At 37.1% G+C, this 16,632-nt stretch overlaps 1 protein-coding gene across 2 annotated transcripts in view; it reads right to left on the bottom strand.

The window, feature by feature from the left end:
- The window catches only part of FRMPD4 (FERM and PDZ domain containing 4), a 900,683-nt gene extending 884,530 nt beyond the window's left edge, over positions 1–16,153 (bottom strand). For both annotated transcript variants that reach the window (XM_012435175.2, XM_021674826.2), the window contains exon 1: positions 15,880–16,153. The gene's annotated coding sequence lies outside the window, so the exon portion shown is untranslated. The remainder of the gene's footprint in view (positions 1–15,879) is intronic.
- Between the last annotated feature and the right edge of the window lie 479 nt (positions 16,154–16,632).

The raw sequence follows: 16,632 nt of genomic DNA on the forward strand, positions 1-16,632 counted from the left end.
GTTTGTTTTTAGCATTTTGATTCCTACCCCCAGAATAATAACTTTTGCACAATACACTAATCCTAAAGGCAGCTATTAAATGTTTACAGTCTCTATATTGTAAGAGCCATCTGGATTATTTTGCTATTCTCAGGCTAACCTTTCATGAATTGTACTGAACTGAAGTATATATTCATATTACAGTTTTCTGGGGGGTGGAGGGATATTGATATGCTTTCCATTGATTTGTATAATTCACATTATAGGTGAGAAAGTGTTGGTGCCTTGTAAATATACAGCAGATCTTTGTGTTGTGCTCTGATGTGTGCATTAACTTTATTAAAAAAGAACACTTGTGGTATAAATGTAGACAAGGTGCCAAATGCAAAAAAAAGTGTCTTCTTCAACCTGTAAAAATATGTGAATATCCTTATAGCATCTTTTGTCTGTGTGTCATATTTGAGCTCTGATATTGCTTTCTAATTTTTCATGTTGGGGGTCTTATTCCCCAAGGAATTTAGAGTACCTTAGAATATAGGTCAAGAGTCTGTGCTAGATTCTTAATGATTTAATTTGAACTGAGCTTATTTGCTTTAAATTCATAGGAATAAGGTTGGTGAGACTGAACCATTCTCCTAAATCAGATCTAACATAGTGGCTTTTCTACTTATTAATTACTAAGCTTATACTGCTGCAAATTCCCTAAGCATAACCAAGAATACTCATATTCAGGGGCAAACAAAAATAGCCTCTAGAATTTACAAACAAACAAACTACATCTCATTGTAAGTTACTATTCACTTCTGCTTTTCATCATTAGCAGTTTAAAGAGTCTGACATGCAGAATGATGGGACATGCTCAGTGAGCTCTAAGATTCCTTCCAGTCCTAATGTAAATCATGTCATAAATTTATTCTTAATAAAATGTATCATTTCTACCCACTATTACCTATTTTTGCAGTAGTTGAACATGAATCTGTTTTTGTTGCACAATTCTTTTGCCACATCTTTAGGAACCTAAGCTTTTTCAGATCAAAGATAGAAGAAACGTATAATCTCAGCTTTTGGAAAAACTGAATATAAGGACATTCCAAAATAATTTCCTCAAAATTCGACATCAATATAAATATTTAGGACTCCTAACTTAAAGAATTGACAAGTAGTATTTTTAATGAAAAATAAATGTACTGAAATACAATTCTTTTTCAGTTTAAAAATGAACTGAATTATAAAAGAAAATATAATTCATAGTCAGAAATGCAAATTCAGCCCAGTATGGCCATGGCCACTCAGGATGCTTAAACTCTGCCCAGAAAGGCTATGAGGAAAGTGATTTGCTTTTTCAAGGATTAAATTTCAATATTGTTGGGCTCACATATTTTTACTTGGTATTTCACAGTATTAGGCAACGAGTAGGACAATGAGAAAACATAAAAGTGGTTCCAACAAGGGAATCAAATGGAGAAAACTGTTGAAAAAGGATGTAGATTTTGACTTTACAATTTGCACTTTTTGGAACTGTCAGACCTTTTTATCATGAACATAGTCTCTTAGTTTTCAAAACCTAATAATAATTGATAATGAAATATAACTTTTAAATTTCCTCATTGTTCATTTCCTTTGAAAGACAGGCAGGATATAGCAATAATGAACACTAAGAAGAAAAAGCATACATTTGCCATCAGAAAGGTTTAGATTCAAATCCTATAGCACCCCAGGCATAGTTCTCATCAGAGTGTAGCAATTAGATGTATCTGTCTGTTTCCTCCCTAAACAACCCTGTAGTTTGTTCTGTGTTTCATTTATCACTTTCTCTTGTATATAGCATGTTGCCTAGTATATAATATTGTTCAATAAATACTCTTTAAAATGAACTAAACCTCTGAAGTACTGCTTCCTCCAACCCCCATCTTCACAATCTTTGGTGAGTCAACTTCCTCACGTTCAGAGTAGGAGTGATAATTACTAGCTCACAGAGTTGTTTAAATGACACATGTATATAAAGCACTTAGCACAGTGCCTGGTACATAGTAGTCACCATTCACCCACACCCCCAATTTTAAAATAAGTCTCTTTCCAATGGGAAATAATAATAATTTTCACAAGGAAAAAACTCAGTGGTCCTTTATCTGCCTTTTAAATACCACTTTGAAGCTAACAAAGATGGGTCAGGCAAAACATTAGCTTTGGTATGTGTTTCAGAGGTCCCAACACCATCCACGCACTTAGTAATTTCTAGAATGACTCACAGGACCCATAAATAGTTTTATTCATGGTTATAGCTTATTAGACCAATCACCAAGAGGAAAAGATATGTCAGGGGGAGTCTGGAGGAATCCATGCACAGGTTTCCTATGTTCCCTACTCTAGCAATGAGATCTAGTAATACTGTGTACTGTTTCTTTCCACTGCTTGAGACTCAGAGCCCGAAGTTTCTATCATCACATAGGAACAAAAACCTGCTACCACTACTATAAGAAGGAAACTGGTGTTTAGTGCCCTACATGGGCAAAAAAACCTATGACTTAGAGAATATTTCAAATGTAAAGTTCCCAGGCACCAGCTAAGCACCAATCTTGAAAGAGGTCCTTTTAAAAACAGCAATGTCAGGCCTACTCTATTAAGTTTTTCCTGCATAGCATGGCACGTGATAATACTAGGAACAGGGCAGGAGTTACCAGAAAGAAAACTAATAAAAACTGGGGGAAACAGACAAAGGACAAAATAGTTGAAAGGAAAGAGAGGAAATGAAGTAACATGTAGGGGAGGGGGACAAGGAAAGAAATCAGGGAAAAATAAAAGAAGGCAGGCAGAAAGGAGAGAAAGTGGTAACCTGGCTACCCAAACTGGCTTCTTACTCAGGCCACTTGACCCTATAGTACCCCTGCTCGACGTTGCTCATCCCAAGGCCCTACCTCCCATTTCACTTCCTATGATGCCACGTTATACATGCTTATTTATCATCTTCTCTCTTTATGCACATACCTGTTCCCTTAGCCCTGCTGCCTTGGTGCTATCTGGATGCTTTGATAAGAAGGAGGAGATGGAGGAGGGAGAGAAAGCCCGATAGTGATAAGATTAGATAGAAAAAGGCATCTGAGCTAAATGGAACAATATGACAATAACAAGCTCCCAGAGCCCCTCTGAACTTATAAAGAAATATATAGTCCTTCTGGCTTTAGAAGACAAGAAACACTGGGAAAATATCATGGCAGAATGGGCTCTTCTGAGTGTACTTTTAAAATTACAGTGGCCTCTTTGACTTCTGTAAAGAAGTCAGTGGTCAGTGGTTACTTCTCTCATTTTAATTCATAGAGCAAGTTTTTAAAAAAAGCTGAAAGGTGCTAGGGTTATATTTTTCCAACCCTTCATTTTTTGTGACTTCCCAAGTTCATAAAAGGGAAAAGAAGATAAAGGAGCTATTCCTTGCCTTGTGCTTTTATAATTAAAAAAATATGACAGATCTTTTTCTCTTTTTCTCACATTTTACATTTTAAAAATTGCTGTCAGACTAAGACTTTGCCAAGTTTCAACCCCAAGTGAAATCTTACCAAAAAAACTAAAAGTATAAAAAGCAGATGGATTATAGGTATAATCATTCAGCCTATGCATGTCTTAATGCTTTTTTAAATAAGTTCATTCCTCTTGTGTTAATGGGTAATATTAGTTATAACTATATTGATGAACTGAAATATATATCCTTCCATCATTCTATTTTCTTTTTTCTTCATCATTCTATTTTCTTATCATTAAGAAGGTTTCACTGTTGTTATATATATATGTGTATATATATATGTATATATGTATCTGTGTGTGTATATATATATATATTTATATATTCATCTGGATAAAAACAAACACCCTAGATAACAGAAGAAATTTGAAGGAATATGATAGCTTTCCATCTTCAGCTACCTGCAAGTCTATCACATGGAAGAATATATTTTCACAACTCCAGAGAATGTAGGTTGACCAAATAAATACAAGACAATTTTCATGAAGCACATTAAGCTCACTTAAAGAAAAAACCGAGACATAGTTTAGACTCTTTTAAAATCAGATGGTATGGTCTTATGTGCTAATTGTCAAGTGAGGGTATTGTCACCAAGGGAGATCAAGACTGGAACCTGCGTATCCATGAGACTCTGAGATATACTTGGAGAACCAATAGAAAGGCTGGGCAGAAGAGTGAACATGTAGATTCCCACAGAGTCCAAAGACAAAGATCTGTCCCTAGAAATGAACAGGGTGGCTTGGAAAATCTTATTGACATGGATAGATTGCTTGTTGAGATGGGTCAGGTTAAATATAACTTAAGTGGTCTGAAGTAAAGTTTAGCACAGACACACAAGGAAGTCATAACTGGATGGAGAGAAAAGGACTAAGAGCCAAGAGAGAACTTAAGGGTTAGGAAAGAGAGGTATACTAGTCAGGTAAGAGTAGGCTATGTGGAGGTAACAACCCTGGAATCTCAGTGGCTTAATACAACAAAGTTTATTTCTTACTCAAGATGTATGTCCCAGTGCAGAGGGATCTCTGTTTCACACAGTCTTTCTGGGGCTCAAGCTCATAGACTCTGTCACAGCTGTTTGTCTGGATCACAGAATACTCCAAGGTGTCTGAACATAAGAAGCAGGAAAAGGAAGAAGCTCATAGACTCTTAAGTGACCCTGACCTGCAGTGAGGCTTCACTTCTGCTCATATTCCCATTGTCCACAGATCAATAACATGCTCCAACCCAACTATAAGAGAAGCTGTAAAATGCAGGGAAGGAAACAGATATTGTGAGCTCTGTCTTGCAGGAAGGTACACTGTCTAAAACCCAGACTGAACTCTCTCTGTGTCCAGGTGGAGAAGCTGCAAACATTCTTTATTTCAGCTAACTCTCCCATAAAGCTCTACTTTCCCCAGCCACTAAAAATATCCTGAATTTCTGGCATGGTGATTTATCATTTTGGGGGGCATTCAAAAAGAAGCCAAGAATGGCCAATATCCAAAATCAAATACTAGTGAGGATGGGGAACAACAGGAACTCGCATTCGTTACTGGTGGGAATGAAAAATGGTACAGCCATTTTGGCAGACAGTTTAGCAATTTCTTACAAAACTAAACACAATCTTGTCATATGATCCTGCAGTCATGCTCTTTGGTATTTATCTAGATGAACTGAAAACCTATGTCCACACAAAACCTGCACAGAGATGTTTATAGCAGCTTTATTCATAGTTGTCAAAACTTGGAAGTAACCAAAATGGATTTCAGTAGATGAATGGATAAAGAAACTGTGGTACATCCAGACAGTGAAATACTATTCAGCACTAAAAAGCAATGAGCTATCAAGCCATGAAAAGACAAGGAGGAAATTTAAGTGCATATTACTTAGTGAAAGAAGCCAATCTGAAAAGGCTACACACATTCTGGTAAAGGCAAAGCTATGGACACAAAGTAGGGGTTGTCATGGGTTAGTAGGGAGAAAAGGATGAATAGGCAGAAAACAAACAACTTTTAGGGCTGTGAAACTGTTCTGTTTGATACTACAATGGTGGATATATGTCATTATATATTTATCAAAATCCATGGAGTGTACAACAAGAGTGAAGTCTAACGCAAGCTGTGGATTCTGGGTGATGATATGTCCATGTAGGTTAATCGATTGTAACAAATGTACCACTCTGGTGATGGATGCTAATAATGAAGGAATCTGTGCCGGTGTGTAGTGGAGCACGGAATATTTGAGAACTCTGTAATTTCTACCCAATTTTGCTGTGAACCTAAAATGGTTCTAAAAACTAAATTTATTAGTTTACAAAAGTAGTTGGAATGCTCCTCTTTAATAAGGAAGTAAAAGGGACATATTTATTTGGTAGAAAGTGAATCAAATGACCTCTTCAAGCCCCTTCCAACCCTGAGGTTCCCTGATTTCTATGCTTTGTTTGATATCTAGGGACCATTGACTCTTAGGACAGTAAGGTATTTTTAAAGGTCATCCAATGGATGAATTCTTTCCCCGGCAGCACAACTGCTGAAAGGTCATCTAGTCTGTGCTGGATGATGCTCAGAGAATGGAAATTTGGTGCCTCTTTGATGATTAACTCTTTCAATACCTCCTTGAATCACTTTTCTGAGAGTCCTCCTTGTATTGAGACATCTGTCTTCCATAGTTGTTGCCCATTAGATATATCTGTGGGAATCTGAAAGAGAGTAGTGTCTGGAGGCAAATCTAGTATCTGTTCAACAGAGAATACCACCAGTAAATGTGAAGCTCTTGCAAAACAGATGGGCATTGGAAGAAAATGAGGTAGGGATCAGCAATAACATAAGAGAACCAGAGAGAAAAGCAAGCATGGCTCAGAGTGACCTTGCCTTGAGTTCCTGGAGAACAAAAACAGTTCAGTTTAGGTGCTGGTGAGGCTACCACTGTGCAGGGCTATGGGCAAGTTGGGCCAAAAAGCACATTCATTAGTTTGTACCAAGGTCATTTTCCTGTTGAAGGCTATTCAGTTTATTTTAACTAAACAGTCGTAAGTCATAGTTTTCCCAATAGGTTCTTCTAAACTGTTTGCAGACAGAAAGAACTATCTTTTAAGGAGTTCACGGCCTTGTTTAGAAAATATAAAAAAATGTTGCCAAAACAACTGGATACTTCTCCATCCTTATTTCACTTGGTATTCCTTCAATATCTAAAACAGCTAATACTCTTTTCCTTGATACTTTCCCCTTCATGGTCTTGACCTCATTTATCTCTGGCCCATTTTGTCTCAATGGATTCTTTCCTCTCCCTTATAATAATGGTTTTCCCAAAGCCCAATCTCTAGCCTTGTTACCTTACATGAAACACCTTTGCTGGGTAATCTATCCAGTCCCATGGCTATATCTATACTCATATGCTGATGAATTCTAAATGTGTATCTGTCCTAAGAGCCCCAGACTCATCTTTACTTAACCAGGTCACAGATACTACAGTTAATGTGCTCACAGTGGATTTAATTGTTGTTCACTCCTCTGTTCATGCATTTCCAACTCAGCATCATATTTACCCAGTCTCCAAAGCCGGGAGACCAGACAGAAGTCATCTTGCATTCTCACCACTCCATGAACCCCCATAATCTAGGCATGAAGTCCCATCAACTCTACCCCAAGGCATCTCTAAAGTCAACCTCTGCCTTCCATCCTCGTTACCAGTGACACAGTCCTTAATTTCTCATTTGGACTATTATAATGCTCTGCTTTAAGTTTTAATTTTTTTTATTATAATATATCATAGTTCAGGTGCTTTTATAATGAATAACAATTTCTTGCCTCATTCTTACCCTGTCCCAATCTGGCTCCCCACAAGCCACTAACTGAAACCACCACAGGTTTTTGATCATCTAGTAGTTGTCTCAATATCTCTAGATAGATAGTATGAGCTTCATGTGACAATTTCTTGGTTTATCAAAATAACATATTTCTTTTACTTTTTGGGCATTACAGATGAAGAATTAACCTACTTCCTTTACCCTCAGGTTTCCAGTAGCCCTTCCCAAAATTCTGTATGTACCCACATATAAGGCAAGGCTTTTACTCAAAATTGTCTCATAAAAAATAAGGCCATTATTAAGAATTTCATATTATAAGCAGTCTCTCAATTACTTAATTTCAAACAACAAATTACTATTTGGGGAAGACACATTAACCTGAAATGACCTCAATCAAAGCTAGCTTTGGATGCTTATAGAGGTTACCTGACATGACGGTTGAGCATAAATAAATTTAACACAGATTGAGTCATTATTTCTGGAGAAATGGCTGTAAACTGCAGTTCTGGATGCCACTGCATACAAGTCTTTTTTTAAAAAAATTACTTTATTAAAATACATTAAATGATTATGTTGTTGAGCTCACTACAAATTAATGAGTAGATGTGAATTAGGATAAAATTTCTAATGGCAACATCAAACTCAGATTCAAAAAGTACTGTAGTCAAACAACTTAGTGGAAGCAAATACGGCACTATGTTTTCAAGTGGCTCCAGAAGAAGGAAAAATGAATGCCAATGTGCATGTGTGGCATTTGAAAAAAAAACTATCATGAAATATGAGAGTGAAAAAGAGCAATTTTGTATAACAGTATAGTTTATATAACATGTAGTTTAAAATACACATATATAACTAAAATTTAAAATATCATAGGTAGACATTGGCTATTTCAACTCTTTCTTTAAATGTTGTATATTCAAGTTGAAAAAAGAAAAGTTGTTTCCAACCTTCTCATTTAGGAAAATGATAGTTTGACTCATATTCAGGGTCCACTTATATTTCGACATACATTATACTTATATCTCCAGATCAAGACCTCCATTAGCCAATGCTGCCACTTACAGCATTCTTAAGCATTCTAAAATATGCTTCTATTTCTCTATTTCATGTTTTGTGTACCATAGGCAATGTCTCTTGGTTCTCCATTTTATAAGGGAAAGCAGTAATGTTCTCCCCTTCTCCTCGACCTCTTTTTCCCAGCCCTCACCAACCTGATTCCATAATAAAACTTGTCTGTGATCTGTCGAGCAAGGATCACAAACTGTTGGTCCCTAAGTGAAAGATGATATAGATATGTTTTGTTTGATTTAAATAGGAATTGATAAATTGAACGAGTTTCCCTGTATTTTAAACTGAGAGATTTCATGTATAACAAAGGTCCTATTTTCTTAATATTTCTATTGTGCTTTATTCTGTTGCTTTCTTAATGACATGACCTTCACCCTAGAATGCTCAGTCATCCAGCTGTCTGGAGAGAGGCCAGAATTTATTGCAGAGGAAATTCAAAGACAGAATCTAAGGAAATATTAATCTTCTGATCTTCGAAAATAGGCTTATGAAGCAGGACACTAATCCTCCAAAACTAGTGGTTATTCTCTTTTTTAAAATAATTTCAACTTTTATTTTAGATTCAGGGAGTACATGTGCAGGTTTGTTACATGGGTATATAGAGTGATGGTGAGGTTTGGGATATAAACAATCCCGTCACCCAGATAGTGAGCATAGTATTCAACAGTTAGTTAAACCAGCTATTTTCTTGAGAGTAGATTTTAGTTTACTTTATATCCCTCTTAAGCTTGCCAAAGGCCAAGCTTCAAGAACTCAGCCTCATAGATTTCTGTGACAGGCTGACAATAGGTAATCAATTAGTTTATCTCTGCCAGCTGGACATATACTATGATCGTTGAAGGCCCCCTGTGATGGTTAATTTTATGTGTCAACTTGAGTGAGCCATGGGGTACCCAAATGTTTGGTCAAACATTATTTTGGGTGTTTGTGGCAGGGTGTTTGTGGATTAGATTAACATTTAAATTGGTAGACTGAATAAAGTAGACTGTCCGACATAATGTGGGTAAGCCTCAGCCAATCAGTTGAGGGCCTGAGTAGAACAAAAAGGTTGGCCCTGCCCCTAGTAAGAGAGAACTCCTGCTTGGCTGCCTTCAAGCTAGGACACTGGCTTTTTCCTGCCTTCAGATTCCAACTGAGACATCAGCTCTTCATGTGGCTTGAGCCTGCTGGCTTTCAGATTAGACCTGCACCATCAGCAACATTTCTAAAACTGTTAGTGGACTAACAGTTAAGCAGGATTGACTTTTAGGTGATGCTGGTGTTTTGTTGTGTTTTTCCTGAAACCAGCAGCAGAAGAGATTGGAAGAAGGCCATAACTGCAGACTAAATAAAGTAATGAGATTCTTTTCTTCATATCCATTCTGTGGTGTGAAAAAAAAATTGCGACCTTGCAATATGCATAAAGATCCAGCTTTCTGGTTCTCTTGAAATTTTCTGTCTTGGAATAGTGGGCTAGCAATCCTCTAGGAAGACACCCCTCTCAGTTCAGCAGCAGCAGCACTTGCCCACTTTCAATGGGGCACACACTTGCCAGTTTGACAGGCCCACCTCCTTCCGAACTAGTATATCTCGCTCACAGTGCCTCTATAGTTCTGAATATATTGGAATTTGTGATTTCTGGTCAATGAGTCCATTCTAAAAGTTAAACACCAATTAACAGTGTTTATATATTGTTTCAATTAGGAATATGTTTAGCTGCAAATAACAGATACCTAAATAGCAGTACCTTCAACAAATAAAGGTTTCCTTTTTCATACATCAAAAAGTCTGATGTGGGCAGTTGCTGGAGTTGGATCAAAGTTTAATGATAAAAGATACAATGTTGCAGAGGCTACTAGCTGTCTCTCAAATGTCAATTTTCTCTTTTTTTGTACTAGTTGAAACCTGAGATTATTTGAAGGGACAATGCAACAAGCTACAAGCAAGATTTCTAGCTTTCCTTACAACTAGGAATATTTGAGATATTCCTGGACAATTTGTGATTATAATAATCACAAAAGGTGACTTCCAGGAAGGCAATTGTAATGGAGATAACACAGTTGGCATATTTCTTTTTTCTCTGCTCTATCCCTTCTTCATGTCTGATAATAAAAATATGATAGCTTGAGTTTGGACAGCCATATTGAGAACAGGAAGATTAGGGTCATGTCCAAAAGATCACAAAGCAGAAAGTCAAAAGGAACATTGGTCCATTTACATCATGTCGCCATCAGAACAGCCCTGGACTACATGCTCTGGACTTAAGAAAGCTATAAATTAAGCTATTCTCTTATAATTTTTTATTACTAGCAACTAAATATAAATTTGATTGATATACTGCTGATACACCATCCATGCATCTGTAGCTCTTTTGGCCTTTTCATTAAAGTTTTAAAACTTCTACTATTGGCCAGGAATGGTGGCTCATGCCTGTAATCCCAGCACTTTGAGAGGCAGAGGCAGTTGGATCACCTGAGATCAGGAGTTCGAGACCAACCTGGCCAAAATGGTAAAACCCTGTCTCTACTAAAAATACAAGAAATTAGCTGGGCATGGTGGTGTGTGCCTGTAATCCCAGCTACTCAGGAGGCTGATACTCAGGAGGCTGCAACAGGAGAATCGCTTGAACCCGGGAGGTGGAGGTTGCAGTGAGCCAAGATCACGCTACTGCACTCCAGCCTTGGCAACAAGAGCACAACTCCATCTCAAAGAAAAAAAATTAAAAATAAAAAAATAAGACTTCTACTACCTTGCTTATGGCAGGAATATGGAGAAAGGGGAAGGGATCTGTCACAGGCACAGCTTTTTGATTTCCTTAAATGCAGAGTAAGCACCGGGACATCATTCAGGCACTAAATGGCTATCTTATCCAGTTGTGACTGGAAGTAAGAACGGACAAATTATTCATTAAATATGGAGTACTACGTATCCTCTTAGAAATCTTGCTACTTGGTACAAATAAAGATGGCATTTATGCAAAACAACCACTGGAACTCAGAATATGCTGGTGATGCTCAAGTCTAGGTTCTTTCAGTCTCATGTTCCCAACTACCCTTTGCTGTGAAATCAGTTTTCTTATCTACAACCATCCATTCAAACGAAAGCACATTACTCATTTGAACTAAACTAAACTAAATCACTCATTTGAACAGTGCAGAGATGCATGAAGATCACATGGCCATGAGTATTCAATAAGATACATACTCACACTTATCCAGATGACTGAGGAAAAAAGAATTATACCACATATATGATATAAAAAATATATATATATAATTTATATATGGTATAATTTAGGTATAAAAGGTATAATTTATGAAATGTATATCATATATAATTTATATATATATTATATAAAAAAATACCTTTTATATATGTTATATGTAAAATACATATATATTTAATTTCTATCTAAATAAAACACAAAAATTTTAAATTGTATGGCAAACTCAGCATGCCCCAGGAATTCACTCTTCTTGCAGGCCGAGTTTGCCACACACTGTCCAAAACATTTCATGACACCCCCACCTCGTACCTTTCTCGCAGTCTTGTATGTACCTCTCTCAGTGTGTTTGCCATTTTGGAATACACTTTGTTTTCTAATCTCTTTCCTCTTTGTCTGAGAACCTTCTGAAGTCATCAACTGCTCTTCTCTCTTTCCTTACAGACAGATCTAATTATTTAACACTGGATAAATGTTCTATTAATACTGATTGATTTGAATGAAGCTCTAGAAAGAATTTATCACACTTAGAAGAAGACCCCTTGGTAAGATAAATCTGAAATTATCTGTACTTGCAATCTGCACAACATGCCAAAAAGAGAAACCTATTAAAAAGTGCTCAAGTCTTTAAGAACTTGACTTCGATGACCTGTAAGGATGACTAAAGAGAATATGTAGTTCCCCTTGACAGGTATTTATTATTTATCCTTCCTGTCAGAAGTCATAGGTTTTGTTTATCCTTCCTGTTCAATCAGCATCAAGAGACGTAATGATTGTTAAAGGTCCCTAATGTCTTTGCACCCCCTCCTAGCCTCCTCCTTTAGGGCAAAGCAGATGAGCTCATTTGCAGAGAGGCTTGCCAGGCTTTGCATATGGTTTGTAATATAAATAGATCCCATCTTAGGCATATCAGCAAGATATAAGAGGCTTGCCCTCCCCAAAGTCTGCTGAAATAGAAATTCTCACCTTAAAAAGTAGGCAAGCCACCTCTACTTTCTACTTCTCAGGGACTTTAAGAATGTGTTGTGTGAATATTTCAATCTTTGGCAAACGTAGATGAGTCCTGGACTATCCAAAAATAAAATATGCTAAAACTAAAAACTAAATGGCAGTCCTGTTTAATTTTAGACTTTCACCTATAATTGAACTTCGTCACTACATGCTTATTAAGAGCGATTTAGGTTCATGATCTGGATTATAATCTATTGCATTAGCTTAAACATATATTGATCAGATTCTATTTTGTCTTTTATAAATAAAATCTAATAATTTGGCTTACTTATGATACAAGTCTCTATTAAAAATGAAAATGAATTCATGAGGTAAAGGTGACAATAAAACAAAATGATCCTGAGCTACACAATAGTCTTAGCTTTTATTTAAAATAGTTTAAGGCTCACGAGAAGTTGTTCTATGTACCCTTCACCCAGCCTTCCTAAATGAGAACACCTTACATAACTATAGCACATTGTCAAAATGAGGAAACAGACATTGGTACAATAGTATTAACTCAAGTAATGATCTTGTTTGGATTTCACTCCTTTTCTGTGCTCTTTCGGTGCAAAGTGCAGTGCATATAGTTCTATGAAATTTTATTACATGTCTAAATTTGTGCAACCACCACCACTATCAGGATACGTATTGTTACTATTTTTAAACATTTACAGAAGTCCAACTAAGTAGTAAACACTGAAAAGCACTTCTACATAACCTTATAAGGTAAGTTTATTATCCTCATTTTGATGTGAGAAGACTTAAAAGGAAAAAGCAGACATTTCCTTTTCTTTTGGTATATTATTATCATGTGACTAGGAGGCACACTTGTTTAATATTTCAATATGAGGGATTAAATTTTTTAACCTTTATATTGAGCCTTTGTCAAGCCATAGCTCTTCAATTTTCAAATGTATAAAGAGAGAGTTCACACAATCCGTTCACTATTTTTTACTACAATTAGGCACGCGCACACACACACACACAGCACATCCTGCAGCTCAGGATGCTAAAAACCACATCTCTCAAGTACTTTTGCTTTTCCTCAAAAACCATAGAAACTATTTCTATTCTTGTTTTTTTCCTTCACCCAGACCATAACAGTTTTATCCTCTGAGAGTTATTTCTAAAAATAAAATAAGAAAGAAGAAGAAACACATAAAGGTCTCTATCTTTGGTTTCCCAATGTTATTTTTAACTATTTTTTTAACCATTCCCTACTAGAAAACAGCCTGTCCATTGCATCACCCGCAGGTTCCATGCGTTTAGAGTCTGGTTTACCCCAACCACTACTGGAAATCACATCAACAAAATATTGTGGCACTCACTGTGGCTCAGCCCTGATCTCTGGAGGAGCATTGCCTCTTGTCCACCCTTCACCTCTGGCTTTCAACAAATGTTAAACCAAGTCTAGTCTAGATAGTTGGGACCCAGCATATGAATTTTTCTACTTACTGACTATTCCTTCTTGGTCTCTTTTCCCATTTTCTCGTCCTCTTTCTGATTTTCAAAGTTGGAGTCACGAAGGACCATTCTCAGCCTAAAACAGTGATTCTCAACCAAGGATAACTTTCACCCCAGGGGACGTTTGACAATGTCTGGAGATATTTGGGGTTGTCACAACTGAGGGGAATGTGCTATCAACATTTAGAGGCTAGGGATGCTGCTCAACATCCTACAATGTACAGGACAGTCCCTACGATGAAGAATTACCCCACCTCAAAGGTCAATAGCCAACTTGCTCTAAAAGATGCCATTATGTACTCAGATTCAGTCTACATGCTAATGACTCCCAAATTTCAATATCAAGTCCTGCCATCTCTCCGAATTCCAGATTTCTATATCCAACTGTTCCCACTTATATCTATTATGTGTCCCAAATTTAACTGGTTTACAGTTAAACTCTTGACGTTACCCACACACCTGCTCTTTCCCCAGTCTTCCCCATATTGCTGATAGTGCCACCCAATTTGTCACCTTAGATTCAAATTGTGATTTTATGGAAATTATTTGGTACAGTCAAACTATGATTAAGATGAAAGAATAGTGGAGCTGTTAGGAACCTCATCTGGGAAAGTTTTTAAGACATGCCTTATCCTATACATTTAATTTGATGGTAGAGCCAGAATAAGAACTATGGTCCCATAAGCATCAGCATATTTGGCTTGGCTCCCTTAGGTAAAATATGTAGCTCAGTTGCTTTCACTTCCTTATTTTTGTGAGTTGTTAGAAAGGCAGATTTGTACAGTGCAAGGATGAGCAGGTTTTGGCCTGTGGGCCAAACCTGGGATGCCACCTATTTTTATATGGCCTGTGAACAGAATGATTTTACCATTTTTATGTAGTTGAAAAGAAACCCAAGGAACAATAATAATTCATGACATGTGCAAATTATATTCAATTCTGATTTTAGTGTCTGTAAATAAAGCTTTATTGCAATATAGCCATATTCATTCATTTACAAATTGTCTATGGCTGCCTTTGTGAGTAGCTGCAACACATACCGTATGGCTGGCAAAGCTGAAAATATCTATTATCTGGAAATGACAAGAGCTCAAATTTTAGAATTTAAAAAAGAAAAGAAAATAAATATAGATTTCAGTTTTGTCTCAGCTGGCAGTGTGATCTTTGAGTATGATCCAATGTCTGTAAGCCTCAGGTTAAATGGGATAATGATACTTTCCTTGAATTGTAGGAGTGTTAGAAGTAATGCCTGTAAAGGTTTGAAATATAGTAGGAACTCAACTAATATTAGCAATAAATAATAATAATTATTATTAGCATAAATTTAGCCCTCAAAATGTCCCCTTGGTATGCTTTGAGAGTTCCTGTGACAAATGCCTTTTTCTAAAATCAAAACAAATATGTAACTTAAAATGAATGCCTTAGTCCCTTGCATCCATTAGTTAGGTTATGACAGAACAGGTTTCTACCACATTATGGGTTGACAGCAAACTGGAGTGAAGTTAATATCTTTATAATTCACATGTCATCCCACCCAATAATGAATTCTCTCAGTAATTAGTTTCCTAGAAATTGTCTCTTGAGTGATAAAGGTGACAATATCTGAAACAGGAAAGTCATGACCTATCCAGTCTCCTTTTCAACTTTCCTATGCCCGTAACATCAGAAAACAAGTTTAGTTAACAGAAAACAAGAAGAACTAGAAATAAATGAGTAACTGGCACGTAGAAACAGTCCCAAGCAATCAGACTCAACTCTTTTAGATTTCCTAAAGGGCACTGACAGTATCCATAGAAGCAGAGATTGGCCGTGATTTCTGACTGGCCTCCCCACAAACTTCCAGGCAATAAAGACAGGGGCATGTCTGACACTCACCTCAACAATGGCCTCCGTCAAGACCTTGACCTCTGCCCTGGCCACCACCTCCAATTCTTCAGAAGATTCTGCCATCCCTGGTGGAGTCTCAGCCTCAGGCTTGCCTCCTAGCTTACATCTCATTCCCAGAGTGGAAAAGAGGTCAACTCTAGCTCTTTTTCTTTGTGTGACCCCATCCTTTCCCCATCTTGCACACTGCCATTTTTCTCCTGCTAAGGCAGTTTTTGCTGAGCAAAGAGTCACTTCCAGCCTCCTTAGACTTCCACTTCTCACTGAACTCCCCTTTCTATGGCACTTTCTGGGATGATCTACATCCCTCACGAGTGACAAGGCACACGGTGTCATCCTGCTAATTAACATATGGCCTAATTATGGCTGTGTTACACTTTAGAAGACAGATTTAAAGCCTGAAGTGACCTAAGTAATTAGAAGTGGTAGACAGAAACAAATGAAAGCAGCAGCAATAAGGTTGGGGTGGGCAATGACTTGGCCATGTCCCACAAGGCTGAAAAGGTCCAGAGGTCAGTGAAAAACAGTCAGTGAAAAACAATCAGCCATGACTGACATACATTGACACCTTGGGATCAGCTATAAGCTTTACAAGCTGTATTAAGAAGTGAGCATCAAATGTAGGACAAGATGGAATTTTTTTTTCCTCTGTCCCGTCTTCATTTTCTCCTCTATCACCCCTGGTACTGAGGTGGTGCTTGGTAAGATAGATAAAACAAATTTGAGAAATTCATGCCCACAAAG

Source organism: Aotus nancymaae, unplaced genomic scaffold (genome assembly GCF_030222135.1).
Source record: "Aotus nancymaae isolate 86718 unplaced genomic scaffold, 86718_ANA_hifiasm-v0.15.2.pri h1tg000058l, whole genome shotgun sequence".
Classification (NCBI taxonomy): domain Eukaryota; kingdom Metazoa; phylum Chordata; class Mammalia; order Primates; family Aotidae; genus Aotus; species Aotus nancymaae.